The 14,880-nt window shown below is 40.4% G+C and overlaps 1 protein-coding gene across 1 annotated transcript in view; it reads left to right on the top strand.

The window, feature by feature from the left end:
• Nucleotides 1-8,316: 8,316 nt before the first annotated feature.
• The window catches only part of LOC311246817 (A-kinase anchor protein 13), a gene marked incomplete at its 3' end in the record, with an annotated part of 78,757 nt that continues 72,193 nt past the window's right edge, over nucleotides 8,317-14,880 (top strand). Inside the window, exon 1 of the mRNA XM_084337063.1 lies at nucleotides 8,317-8,419. The remainder of the gene's footprint in view (nucleotides 8,420-14,880) is intronic.

Below are 14,880 nucleotides of genomic sequence, written 5' to 3'. Positions count from 1 at the left end.
AATGTAAATTATAAACGTTTTATTAGGTAAGATTTTTTTTTTTATAAAGCATGTGTTTATAATGTATATAAACATATTCATAACACGTGAATGTAACCGTAATACGTTATAAGATTCAGATTCTTTTTTTTTGCCATATGCAACAAGTACAATGGAATTCTTACTTACTGCTCCACAGCATAAAGGAATAAAAAAGCAACATATAAGTACAGTTGTACAGTTAATCGTAATAATAATGACTTGTAACATCTGGATATATTATATATATACATATACATATATACATAATATATATTTTATAATTATATATTATATATATACATATATAAGATCATAGTGTATTGCAATACTCATAAATGGGTCTCATTCCCGAAAATGTTTCAAATATATATTCTGGAAGACTTATCTTGGAACCACTGAGACATAATCAATGACAAGTTCACTCTGAGTCCTGAACGTGCTGGTAATATGTCTTAAGTGGCTGAAAAGGTCGCACAAATTATATGATCTGATATCTGCTTGGAGAATGGCATTCTGTCTTAAACTCGAAAGCACGTTCCCGTTCAGATCATTTGCATACAAAACAACGCCTCCAGAGCTCCTTATAAGGCAACTAGTGACGCAGCTGTGTGCAAATGGAATGGCGGAAGTGCTTTGCGAGTCTTGCGAGCCGCGTGATTACGAAACCTAGCGTCAGTCAGTGCCAATCAGAGAGCGTCTCCGAGAAATGCGGCTAGGTTTCGTAATCACGCTTGTGCGCCATCAAAACTAGATTAGATTAATGTATTGGCATCATATACAGCTCGCGGTACACCTGCCGCAGCGCGCGCACACACACACACACACACACGCACGCGCAGTACTGTATATGAATGAATGAATGAAATATAATATATATAGCCTACGGCGGGCGTAATGAATGAACGCAGTATGGCTTATTATTCCATAATTAAGCCTATAGGCTACTGTTCATTCGTAGGCGCACACAAGACTTGTTATGGAATATTAATGCAGTCTATTTCCTCCAATTAGCTTTAGTTCTTATTTATTTATCCACTGTCATTTCAGTGTTGGTGTATTAGGCTATATAGTGTATTTCAATATAAGTTTAATTGATTAATGATATATTCGAAGGAATGCAGGTTTATAGCTATATCAACCCCCTCCAATGTACAGTAAATGACCGAGTATGGTTTTGTCAATATTCCAATGTACAGTTTTGCTTGTACAGTGTAAGTCTATCCCCCACCCACCCCTCCTACCGAACCTCGTCCAACAATTTCTACGTCTAATGTACTCTCTTTTCTGGACTCTTTTTGTATCACAAACAGTACTGTATTTGCAAATCTGGTATGTCATAAATGTATAGATGTAGCAGTACTGTCTATCTGTGTCGTGTGTGTGTGTCATATGATGAATTGAAAATGGGGGACCCTGATGTAAACAAGACTAAATTCTTTCTCTGGTCTGCATCCCCTTATGTAATTGAGCTGTACTGTACTGTACCCATTCTGCAATCTGTTAATAAAGTTTTCAATCAATCAATCAAACAAAGGTCTGTCCCATTGTATACCAATCAATGGGATACATTGCATGTTGACCTGCATTCTTTCAAATGTATATAATTAATCATTAAAACAGATGTGTAACAAATAAGAAATACAAATTCCACAGAAGGCATTAAATAATTATTATTTTCAATCATTTCACAATAATTGCATAATTGTGTTTGAATATCTGAGTAATTAAAGTAATTATACATTTGTCCAAAATAGCTGGTACAGATATGGTTAAGCAGCTGCCCTGTGATCAGATGAATCCATATTATTTATTTTTCCGACATCAAATGCGTAATTTCTTATCGTACAAATATTGTCATATTTATTTTAATTATGATTAAGTAATTAATTCCAAGGAGGCCTGTAGCGTTGACGTGAAGGAATCACTATGAGAACACAGTCTGTCAAGTTATAATGAAATTTTCAATTAGTCAATCAATCATGAGATTTGATCGTGGCTGAGAGCAGATTTAAGAGTAAAGAAAATTTGGGGACTCCCACTCCCAGCCCTAATATGTCTTAAATGGGCCGAAATCTGGCTAAGACGAAATTTTTTGTCGTAACTTCGTTCGGGAATGAGACCCATTCATATTCATATAATCATAGGTGTAATCCATTGTGCATTATCCATACTGAGCAACACAACTGCCATAATACATTATAATCAATTATACAATGATGTGTTATTTACCTGTAGGGGCTTTCTGCCAGTCACACCTCTACCAGCGCATTTAACCCTTTCACTACCACACTACAGAAGGTTAACCTTTCACTACCACACTACAGAAGGTTAACCTTTCACTACCACACTACAGACGGTTAACCTTTCACTACCACACTACAGAAGGTTAACCTTTCACTACCACACTACAGACGGTTAACCTTTCACTACCACACTACGTTCTGTAGTGTGGTTGTGAAAGGGTTAACCCTTTGTCATGTGGCAGTGGAAGGGTTAACCTTCTGTATTGTCGCAGTTAAGGGGTTAACCCTTTGGTAGAGTGTGGTAGTGAAAGGGTTCATGTGATTACAGGCTACTAAAATGAACCAACAGAAGAAGCTGTATATTTGCTTCATCGATTTCACGAAGGCCTTCGACAGAGTTGAACATACAACATTGATGAGAACAATGGAAGAATTCAAAATACCAGTTTCTGACCGAAGAATAATTGCCAACTTATACTGGAGGCAGAAGGCTAATGTTAGAATAGGAAAGGAGAAATCAAGAGACTTCCCGGTGGAGAAGGGTGTAAGACAAGGATGCATCTTGTCCCCTGTACTCTTTAATATGTACAGTGAAAGTGAATCACTGATGAAAAAAGGTCTGAGAGGAGGGAAAGGAGTAAAACTTGGCGAAGAGAACATCACCAATATAAGATGCGCGGATGACACTGCTATAGTCTGTAACTGTCAAGAAGATCTACAGGACATGATGAATAAGCTGAATGTCGAATGCAAAAACGATGGAATCGCTAAACACAAAGAAAACTAAAGAAAACACCAGGAACTGTTTGTAAAATACAGGTGGATGGAGAAAAACTTGAACAAGTGAAGCAGTACATGTACCTTGGAAGCTGGATCAGTGAAGGTGGAAGAGCTAACATGGACATTAAGAGAAGAACCGGAATTGCAAAGGGCGCATTCTGGAACCATAAAGAATTATTGAGAAGAAACATACGTTGGAAAACAAAGACCAGCAGGGCCCTCATTCATCAACGTGTCTTACGCACAGATATGTGCTTAACCTGTGTGTACGACAATTTCTAAGCAAAGAGTGGGATTCATCAATTTCAACTTGAACTTGACTTCGTGCTTATGTGTACGCACAGCTCGGAGCACACTTAGCTGACGCCCAGTGGTAGAATATATTATTACAACAAGGAAATGAGCTTCTGTGCATTAGTTTCAACACTGGCATGTTCTGTATGAACCGTAATTCATTATAGTTCATTGTAAAATAGCAACAGTAGTGTAATTATGGTCACAACCCTATAAATAGCATTTGGAATAATAGATCTTTCTCTCAGAATGAATGCAGCATGGTTTATATAGCGTTATCGGAATATACGGGGTGTACTGACTGACTGCGCTCCGCGTAGCTCAACTCGTTATTATTTTGCGCACAGACCGCAGAAACACGGGAACGTTTTGATTATATTTAAAAGGCTTTACGTTAAACGAAACAAGTGGAATTTCGAAGCTGTAAGCAGAATACAAGTCATATGAACACCCACGATATAGTGTTCTTCCCCCTTTTTACTGTATAAGAAAGAATAAAAAACGCATTGCAATGACACCAGGGTGTATGTGTATTACAAAACCCTTGTAATAATGTGTCTTAAATGAATGAAAAGCATACATGCTCTGGACACAGAGCATATCGTGTGGGTGATATGACTTGTATTATGCTTACAGAATTCCACGTATTTAGTTATACAATGTCAAAGCCCTTTTTTTTTTTTTTTTTTTTTTCCCCTCCATTTTCCTCCGATTTTCTCCCATCCCAATGTTAGTCGTATGCCAATTCCCAGTCCCTTCCTGGTCGCTGCGCACTTACCCCCCACAGTCAGATCATCTGGGAGAGTGGAGGCTACCACGTGCTTCCTCCGACACACGTCCAGCCAATCACCGCTTCTTTTCACCTGGCAGCGCGGATTCTCATCGAGAGGGCGTAGCGTGTGGGAGGATCACACTATCCCCCTCAAGTCCTATCCGCGCTTAGCAGGCGCCCCGACCGAACTGTAGGAGTCGCTGTTTACAACGACCCGGACCCACCCCGCCAGCTTCTCCCACCCTCCAATACAGCCAATTGTTTTGGTGCAGACGGCCAGCCAAGCTGGTGACAACCCCGGAGCTGTGAGCTGGATTCGAACAGGCGTTGGTGACGAACGCAATCTCCGCTCGGCCACCTAACCGCCCTAATGTCAAAGCCTTTTAATGTAAATCAAAACGTTCCCGTATTTCTGCAATCTATGTGCAAAATAATAACGAGTTGAGTTCTAACAAAGAACATATTACATGCTGGTATGCTGATAGAGTAAACTATTATATGAATATGATATGATATAAGGTATACACTGGTCCGTCGCATACACTGGTATGCGCAAGTTACTGTTGCATAATGTAGGCTATGGCTGCTATTATATGTAATTCATATAGGCTACCTAATTGATTGACCTGATTTTTAGAGGCAAACAGTACTGTATTTGAAAATCTGGTATGTCATAAATGTATAGATGTAGCAGTACTGTCTATCTGTATGTCATGTGTGTCATATGATGAATTGAAAATGGGGGACCCTGATGGAAACAAGACGAAAGTCTTTCTCAGGTCTGCATCCTCTTAACAATTGTATGTATTGAGCTGTACTGTACTGTACCCATTCTGCAATCTGTTAATAAACTTTTCAATCAATCAATCAATCAATCAATTACAGCACGGTTATAATGACACACAACCAACGCCAAACAGTGGTCAACGAACGGTCTTTATTAGTATTTTGAGCTGTCCAGGCAGAATTGCAGCAATGGTCTTAGGGAGCCGTTGATATCTGACATCACCGTTTACAAGTCCGCCTTTTATTTATCCCATAACACGCGTTGTGTCTTCTTGGTTTGACAGCAGTAAACAATCTCCGTGAAGTTTCTCAGAGTTCCGCTCGGGTCAGTCCATTATTTCACATCCCATGGGGGGTGTTTCATCACTTTCATGACCATATATGGATAATCATGCACGAGCATTGACGGTAGAACAAGGTGGTATTTATCAACACGGAGGAGCATAGGACCTGCGTACGCACGGTTGATAAATCCCAATATTTCTGTGCGTGCACAACTTCTAAATTCTGTGCTTACGTGTGGAAATAGAACATTTTCTACGTCACGTTGATGAATGAGGGCCCAGGATTTTGGAAACGTATGTTATGTCAGTCTTTTCATACGGAGCAGAAGCATGGACGCTGAATGAAGAGGCAAAGAGGATGATAGACTCTTTTGAAATGTGGACGCTGAGGAAGATGCTGAAGATAACATGGAAGGATAAGATCAAGAATGAGGAGGTACTGAGAAGAGAGGATATGCAAGGAGGACAGCTGCTGGAGAGGTTGAAAAAGAGAAAGATGTAGTTGTGCGGGCATGTTCTGAGAGGATCCAGCGGGGAGATGTTCAAGAAGGTGGTGATGGGGAAGGTGGATGGAAAGAGAGGAAGTGGAAGACCAAGAAGAGGCTGGGTAGACGACGTCTGTGATTGGAGCGGAGTGAGAGGCGGAGTCACGGAGTTGGAGAGAAGAAGTGTGGACAGAATGGGTTGGAGAGTGATAGGCAACCTTCGGAACGAATAAGCCACCTAATGATGATGAAAATGAGTCAAGTGGACTGCATTTATATAGAGCTTTTATCCAAAGTGCTTTACAACTTATGCCTCACATTCACCCATTCTCTCACACATTCACACACTGATGGCGAATGCGACAATGCAAGGTGCCAACCTGCTCATTGGGAGCAGTTAGGGGTTAAGTGTCTTGCTCAAGAACACTTCGACATGCTGCTAGGAGGAGCTGGAATCAAACCGGGAACCTTCAGATTACCAGATGCCCTGGTCTACCTCTTGAGCCACAGTCGCACCAATGAATGACTTTAACAAAATAACCTTTTGCTCAAATGATGAGTTGGTATAAAACAACATACCTGTCTAGTGTCTATGCATGTTTATAACCAAACTTATAATGCATTATTATTGTGTTGCAGACAGTGTTATATATGAGTAAGTATAATCATAACTCATTAGAAACACATTAGAAAGTACTACCCTTTATTCTTGCTCACAGTTTAAATATATTCCCACATTTACATATTTTGTATCATTCTTCTTTTTAGTCTCAACTCAATGGTAAGGACCACTATGTGCTTTGACAAAGCTGTGCATAATACAGGCCCACAGTGCTATATATATATATATATATATATATATATATATATATATATATATATATATATATATATATATATATATATATATATATATATATATATATATATATATATATATATATATATATATATATATATATATATATATATATATATAATCTTTGGGCAATGAACATTTGTCAAATGCTAGAGAGCTACTGTACAAGCATATAGTAGCTTGATTGTTCAGTAATTCTAGTGCTATAGGTAGTCATCATTCTCTTCCTCAGTCATTGTAAGACAGTAGGTGTTGCATCGGGCCCAGCTGTTTCCATTCAGTGCTTTAACGATCCCCTAAGGGCCACATCCCAAATTATTAACATTATGCATTCCGTCATCTCATGTCTGGAAGTGCAGACTAATATGCAAACGATTGAATGGTTTTACTGAGCCATATAACACAAAGTGTTCATAAAAGTGATCATCGGATGACACATCTCTGAACCAACATGACGTCTGGATTCAGCTCTGCTTGGAACAGAGCACAGAGCTGATGAATGCAGGCATGTAACAAGTTTAGAATGTGCCGAATCATGCAAGTTGCATTATTTAGGGTATTATGTGTATAACTAAAACAGAACTAAGCTTTAAAACAAAAGTAAACAGTTTAGTAGCAACAAATAGTGAGGCCATTGCAGTACACCGTGTGTGCCACTAGAGGCCTGTCCAAACCACAAGGGATTAGTACCCTGCATAGAAGAGGGTGATAGGCCTTTCAAGAGACTATTGGATATTCAGAGTGTATGAAATCCCTACAATATTATGAGTAACGTGTAGGCTACTTTTAACAGTCGATATAAGTCATTCACAACTTCATTGCAGCGAGCCAATCATATATGCTTCAGATTATTCTCACCGGTGCAATATTAAATACATACTTTGCACAGACGGGCAAGCATCTGTTAACAGACACTGTTACCGTGACTGTCCTATATGTATTTATGTATATATGTATTTATTGTGGGATTGGGAGGTGGAAGGGGGGCGTTTTTGATGTTTGATGTCTGTTTCATGTTGATGTAACCAGTGCTTAACAATCTGTACCGAAAACAATTACCACCAACCATTGTTGTGTGGCATTAAAGTATCTTGTATCTTGTATATAATATTATAACAGTAGCCTATAGCAGAAAAAAGTTAGCATTTTGTACTTCATTCTGTACTTCATTTTGTACTTTAGGTTGTATTTTAGTTTGTATATTGTATATTTTGTATAGTGTTTGGACTTTATTATATTTTACTGTATGAAGCACATTATCAGGGGGCTGATTGAATTGATTGATTGAAAACTTTATTAACAGATTGCAGAATGGGTACAATACAGTACGGCTCAATACACACAATTGTTAAGGGGACGCAGACCAGAGAAATACTTTTGTCTTGTTTACACCAGGGTCCCCCATTTTCAATTCATCAGGACATATTATGACATACATGACATACAGATAGACAGGCTCATACAGAACAAAGCATTTCACTGTACTGTACACAGTACCTTCTATGTGACACAAAACTTGAAAACACTTGTGGAAAAGTGCAGATTGTAGAAATGGGCCAGTCACTGGGCCAATGGGACGTGAGCTATTTGAACACCTTTCCACTTGAGCGCACACTCGTCTCCCAAGCCCCGCCCACACTCATCTCCCAAGCCCCGCCCACCGCGGAGAGTTGTCCAGGGAGACGAAACGCGCAACAACTTTGGCAAAGTGCGACTCCAAACAAGAGCAGTTTAATAAGTGAAATAGTTTCGCTGCTCATTCATTTGAGTTTAGACAAAACCAAAGCCGTCTTTGAAATACATTTCAACTCAACATATCCAAAAGGCAAAGAAGACAAGTCAAGGATATGCTTCCAAAAACGATTGGCATATACTGAGGTCCGGGTGTATACGAGGTAAGAAGAGAGAACACGAACAACCTCGCTGTTACACTGGTATTACAAAATACTTTGTTGTGTAGTTACAACCATACAACCGATCTACCTACAGCCTATAGCTACCATTCGATCGAACCTATCTTTATGTTGAATAGAATGGACTCGCCACTTCGTCGCTACTGTAAAAGTGAGTTTCGCCGGGTGGGTGGCCATGTCATCCTTGCTTCACACACAGCAAGATTAGGCTACTGTGCATCATGTGCAAATCTCCCAAATGTCTGTCGTTAGGAACAGCAGTAGGCCCTTAACATCTGATAGGGCTGCTGGAGTATCCGAATGCACGTGATGATGATGTGCTTAGTAGCTTGTACGCAGACTACTGTGTACTTGTACGTAGACTACTGACTTCCCCACCACTACTGCAATGCAACACTAAGTTAACCCACCCATCTACATATCTACATTCATTGTACACACACACACATGCACACTCACTTTAAACACTCACCTTAACATTCACTTTAGACACTTTAAACACTTTCAACACTACACCATCTTTTTTTTTATCTATTCTACAGACTACAGTATTCCTTACTAAAATATTTGCACTCCATCCCCACCTCATTCTTAAATGTTTGCATTTTAAAAAGCTTGCATTTATACTTTATTGTTTGCATTTTGTGCTTCACTTCGTACTTTAGGTTGTACTTTAGTTTGTATTATATTTTTGTACAGTGTTTGGCCTTTATTATTTTAACTTTTTACTGCATGAAGCACAATCTCAGGGGGCTCATACAGAACCACGCATTTCACTCGAACGTACTACATTATATATGACAAATAAAACACAACTTGAAACTACTCATTCAACGCACTCAGCATGACAGTACCAGGTGCACAGAGATTGACAACACGGGCTCCTCTCCGCCCACCCCACCCACCATGCATTGTACGCAGAATATGTCCCAGCTCAGTTCCTTTTATGTGTTTATGTTGTCAGACTGGCTACAGCCTGCAGGTATGAAAAAGTAATTACACCAATGCAGGAAACTGCTATCTTTCTCCTCTGAATTTAGGGCAGGTCGATTTCCTTTTCAAAGCAGAGGGTATTGTCAGGTGTAGGCTATACGTGTCCTTGGGGGTGATGACCTACAAAGCATTGAGGTGACACTCTATAGTGTCAACAAAACACAAAACAACAATTCATTACCCTAAACCGTGACAACCGAGAACGGTCAACAGTGCCATCATTTGATCATATGGGCTCTTCAAGTTATTTTGAAACCAATATTTTGAATTAGGACAGGGGTGTGTGTGTGTGTGTGCTGGCCTTCACTATAGAAAAAATAGTAGTGAGGACAAAGCGAAACACAAAAAAACAGACTTCTGCTAAATAACCACCAAAAAAGTATTACATGGATGTTTTGTTTGTTTGTTTTCAGTTCCTTTGATGGAAAACTCTTATTGTATCTCCAGTGTTCAGCCACACACTGTTCTCAGTTCTCACTGAACAAAGGTTTATTAGCCTGCTCTATCTCACTGTCAGTTCCATCTACGTTTAGGCTAAATCACGAAAAACAGTCAGAAATATGTAGCTTCAGTACCAAGAGACACATGAAAGAGGGCTTGGCTTCACTGTTGAGTGTGCTGTAAATTACCAAGGCTCCCACCAGGCTCCGAGCTTAACCCAGCCAATTTATCATCCCTGCAACCCCCTAATTTAATGACGATGGAGGATATCTACAGTGTCAGCCTTGTAATTACACTGTATTTACTGTAGAATGGAGGCATTAGTGGAAATCTTTACAGGTACCAATTCATGATTTAGCAGAAGTCTTGAGGACGGCGTGGTATGGCTGCCGGGTTAACTGTTGATTTCCCCAGTGATATTCACACAATACAGCCTTGGATAGTTTGTTGTTGTTGTTAAGACTAAGGTTGTTGTTGTTGTTGTTGTTGTTGTTGTTTTTGGAACCGTAGCAAGCCAGGCCACAGCAGCACTCGCTCTTCCAAAATACCAGCTGTCTGAAAAAAAAAAAAAATGTCCGCAAGCTGAAAGTCACACGGTCTTCAGTCTCTGTATTGGAGACTGCTATGCGGAAAAAGTCGTTTCCCGAAAAAGATGTCTGGGCTTTCTTCAGGGAGGGAACAGTAGCCTATGACAGTGGTGGTGATCGTTGCTCTGTATCACCGCTGTCTGTCAAAAACCTTGTGACTCCAATTTCAGTTATTTTCATGTTTTTAGTGGAATTGAAGGTTTAGCCCACATGTTGTGAGCAGGTTTTGTGATCCCTAAGGTTGGACCATGAAACCCATTCGAAACCTAATGGAGAACTTAAAAGAAATAGCCCTACGTACATGGTAGGGGTGGGAATCGCCAGAGACCTCACGATACGATACTATCGCGATACTTGCGTCACGATACGATAGTATCGCGATACTAAATATATCGCGATACGCTGAGTATTGCAGATTTTTTTTTTATTATTTATTACCTTTTTTCAACTGCAAAGTACAACTTTATCAACATGTTTTATCTAATAAAATAAAGTTCAGTCTGTTCATCTCACTTCAATCATTTTTATTGCAGAACATGGTATTTTCTCAAGCAGACAGATGTAAAGAATGTAATCTGTGTTGCATGTACCTGACAAACTGAACTGTTTGTATTACAGTCATATTCCAATTTAACTGAATGCACATGTGTGTGTGTGGACTACTGTACTATTACTGTATTGAAATGAACAATGCAACTTCCTTATACAATTTTTTTCTTTTTCTTTTCTTTTTATGAATAATTAAATATCGATATTTGGCGTCCCTGTATCGATACAGTATTGCCACGCAAAGTATCGCGATACTACTACGTATAGATTCCCCCCCCCACCCCTACTACATGGGTGTCAATCTGAAAATCGGGTTGTTCCTAATTCCTTAAATACTTAAATGTAAAGTAAAATTTTGTATATTTAAAAAAAAAGCTATGACATACAGTACAGCAAAAACACACATTTGCCTATAGGGTGAAGTGAACTGACTGCAGAGGTGTAGAATGATAGTTCAAGTGAATATATTATCTTTCTACCTGTTTGAAAGATATGCAACAGAGTTTTTGACCACTAGTCAAACCGTGGCGCTAGTGAGCACAGCACAGTAGAGAGAAAGGAGTCCCTGAAACATGTGCTTTCCCAGCAGCACCCCAACCAGGTAGCAAAAGCACGGCACACGCACGGGGGTGACGTAGAACACAAACAGAGTGTTGTTTATAGCCACTGCAGTTAATAATTTGATGCAGACATATCCTTGTCACGGGGGTCAGGGACTACAGCCCCCTCAGCATCGACGGGGCACCGGTTGAGAGAGTGAACAGTTTTAAGTACCTCGGAGCCCACATATCCGAGGACTTGACATGGACCACACACATTCAAATCAAATCAAATAAAATGTATTTATAAGGCCAGACAACACACGTTAATGTCCCCATGGGCCGTACATGTCTTCTTTAAACAAGTCAAGAAGAAAACATAACAATAAGTCAAGAACAGAACAAGAACACCATAAGGTCCAACAAATTTAAAATAAATGCAAATAAATGAAAGAATGCAAGCACTCCCAGACATACCCCACGCGAAGGTAAGGAAAAACTCACTAAAACCTAACAATAGGGAAAAATGCTCCACAGGCAATGTGGAGGAGAGAAACATTAGAAGGGCCATTCAAGGTGGGTAAGTTGGTAAGCATGCACTCAAGTGTGTAGTGAAACACAGATGAGTGCATGTAGGCCTGCCACGATAACACATTTTGCTGGGCGATTAATTGCCCCCGAAAATATCGCGATAAGCGATATTATTGCGACCGGTTAGAGATTTTTTTTTTTGAGAAATTTATTTCCCAAAACTTTTATTTTGAAGCCCACCGCTCCGTCTTTTCCGGTGTTTAAGACTTTTATTTTGAAGCCCACCGACCGGACCGGAAGTATTGTTGTGATTATCAGGTACTTTTTGGGTACCAGAAAAGTCACGTGAAACACTGCAGACCACTGAATAGAGACGCGTCTCTAGGATTTCATAATCATTATGTTTGCAGCAGGCACAAGTGCAATAAACAAAGGATACAGTCACTGTGTATTCTGCCTCATTTATTGATTAAACAAAACCGACATCAACACAATTTGCCACCGAGCGGAGAGTTTAGTCTCGCAAAAAGATCGCTGACTTGTTAAGGCTTGTTGTTAGGTTAGGTGCTAATGTTGTGCTAGCGTTTTAGCATGGCTATCGTACATAGCGTGATCAATATAACTCGCTATTGATTGTTTGTATGAGTAACGTTAATGCTAGTAGAATAGACACAACGTGAGGTAATCACCATCCATTTTAAACCGGTTATTACCTAATGCTAACGTTAGCAAATAGACGCGACTGGTAACGTTACAGCTTGTTAGCCTAATGCTCGTTAACGTTAGCATAGACAGCCTAGCTAACGTTAACGCTTGTAGAATAGACACAATGAGAGGTAACGTTAGCGTTAGCAGAATAGACACAACGAGGGTCTCGTTAATGTTGTTATTGATTGATTGATTGAAAACTGTGTTTACTCTGTTTGTATGAGTAACGTTAATGCTAGTAGAATAGACACAATGAGGGGTAACGTTAGCCCCACGGAGCTCCTGTGCTGTGCTCTGTAGTAAAGCCAGCGGCCCGCCTCCCAACACGGACAGTGACTGACAAGGGGCACTGGGTCCGCCTCATTAAAACAAACGCGCAAATAGCAATTAATCGCGCCCGTCAAAATCATTGCATTCATTTTAATTATCGCGGCAATTAATCGATTTATTGCTTATCGCGGCAGGCCTAAGTGCATGCAATAGCAACTGAACATTTTGAAAGATTAAAGATAGAGCTGATAGCGATAGCAACTGAACATTTTGAAAGATTGAAGATAGAGCTGATAGCGATCTATTTGAGGCACAGGGGCGGCGCAAATCACGGGACATTCAACACTCCGGTCATTGCTCAGAGACAGCCGGAGACAGGGAGATAGGGGGCGGCGCAGAGAGGGTCGCAACCTCCCCGACATCATCGCGGGACGTCCAGCACTCCGGTCACCACTACGAGACCTCCGGAGACAGGGAGACAGGAGGGCACGCAGAGAGGGTCGCATCCTCCCGGCCTTCATCACGGGACGTCCGACACTCCGGTCAGCACTCCAGGACAGCAACAGTTGACAGGACCACGGACAGACGACGGTAAGTAGCTGATCCAAGGCCTCGTGGTGCATGTAGAGCAGTCACTGCAATCTTGGCCAAGACATTGACAGTGTTGTGAAGAAGGCACGACAACGCCTCTACTTCCTCAGGCGCCTAAGGAAGTTCCAAGTCAGTCAGAATATCCTTAAGAACTTCTACTCATGTACAATAGAGAGCATCCTGACTGGCAATATCACCTCCTGGTTTGGGAATAGCACTGCACAAGACCGAAGCAGACTACAGAGAGTGACACGTTCAGCCGAACGCACAATTGGAGGGGGGCTTCCCACCCTCCAGAACATTTACAACAAGCGGTGCAGGGGTAAGGCTAAGAGAATCATCAAGGACTCCAGCCACCAAAACAACTGCCTCTTTGAACTGCTGCGGTCAGGCAAGCGATACCGGAGTCTCATGGCAAGCACAGAAAGACTCAGAAGAAGCTTCTATCCCCAGGCCATCAGGCTGCTCAACGAACAATAAACACTATGCAACAACCATCAAATGCACACAGCACACACATCCACACGCGCACACTCACTTTAAACAAACAACACACTGCAGCACCCACTCTCCACACTTTAGAACACCCAAACACACTTTATATTTATATTTATTGGTAAAGGATTTGCACTACAACCCGTACACCTTACTGTAAATTGTACCTAAATTGTACCTCATCCCATTTCTGCTTTGCACTATATAGTATTGTATATTAGTACATTGCACAGTATATTGTATATTGTATGGTAACTCAGTTACTTCTATTCTGCATCGAACATTGTACATATGTCTATACTGAACACTGTGACTTCTATTTTTACTTCTATTTTTACATGCTATACTATTTTATTTTACTTATCTTGTCTAGCACAGTCTCTGGAGCGTAACAGTACGAAGCATTTTGTATAAAAGTATTCTGTACTTCTGTATGACAACTATTAAAGGAACTTGAACTTGAGAAGGCATACATTGCCTGCGGGAATCCATGGGACACGTTCTCGACTTTTGAATCTGTATTTAGCAGTAGCGTCGCTACATGTAGCAGTGTTACTAGTTTAACAACATTTCTCAGTAGTGTGGCGTAGGGCTGGACGGTATGGTCTAAAACAGTGGTTCTCAACTGGTCTAGCCTCGGGACCCAACATTTTCCTTAGTCACTAAGTCGTGACCCAAATTTTTTAACCACTGATTTATTTCAAATTCATTATTTTTGCAGTAATACACAATCTTTCAT

The sequence above is a fragment of the Notolepis coatsorum genome (genome assembly GCF_963971535.1).
Source record: "Notolepis coatsorum genome assembly, chromosome: 20".
Classification (NCBI taxonomy): domain Eukaryota; kingdom Metazoa; phylum Chordata; class Actinopteri; order Aulopiformes; family Paralepididae; genus Notolepis; species Notolepis coatsorum.
The sequence above is the reverse complement of the archived record's forward strand: the minus strand, read 5'-3'. Positions and strand labels throughout refer to the sequence as shown.